The following is a 338-nucleotide window of genomic DNA, read 5'->3' on the forward strand; positions in this document are numbered from 1 at the left end:
TATATATATAAAAAATAAAATAATCACATGGCATCTTTACAAGATTTTGTCTCCTCAGGCAGTCAAGAGACTTGGTATATGAAATAACAAGCCCTTCTTCACTTTTTTTAAATCCTCCTCTTTCCAACTACAGACTCGGGCTTTACTTACTCCATGTGGGATTCCTGCAGGCATTACCAGAAGGGAGGAGTGCTGCTGCAGCCTCTCCTTTTTACCTTGTCTTTATACTGGTGGGCAGGAGGAATAGAGAATCTGACCTTGAGGACACATACATCCATATTAATGCTCCGTCCAGTTAGGGCGAGATTGTAATTCGGAAGAAACTCAAAGCAGTATAA

Source organism: Aptenodytes patagonicus, chromosome 16 (assembly GCF_965638725.1).
Source record: "Aptenodytes patagonicus chromosome 16, bAptPat1.pri.cur, whole genome shotgun sequence".
Taxonomy (NCBI): Eukaryota; Metazoa; Chordata; class Aves; order Sphenisciformes; family Spheniscidae; genus Aptenodytes; species Aptenodytes patagonicus.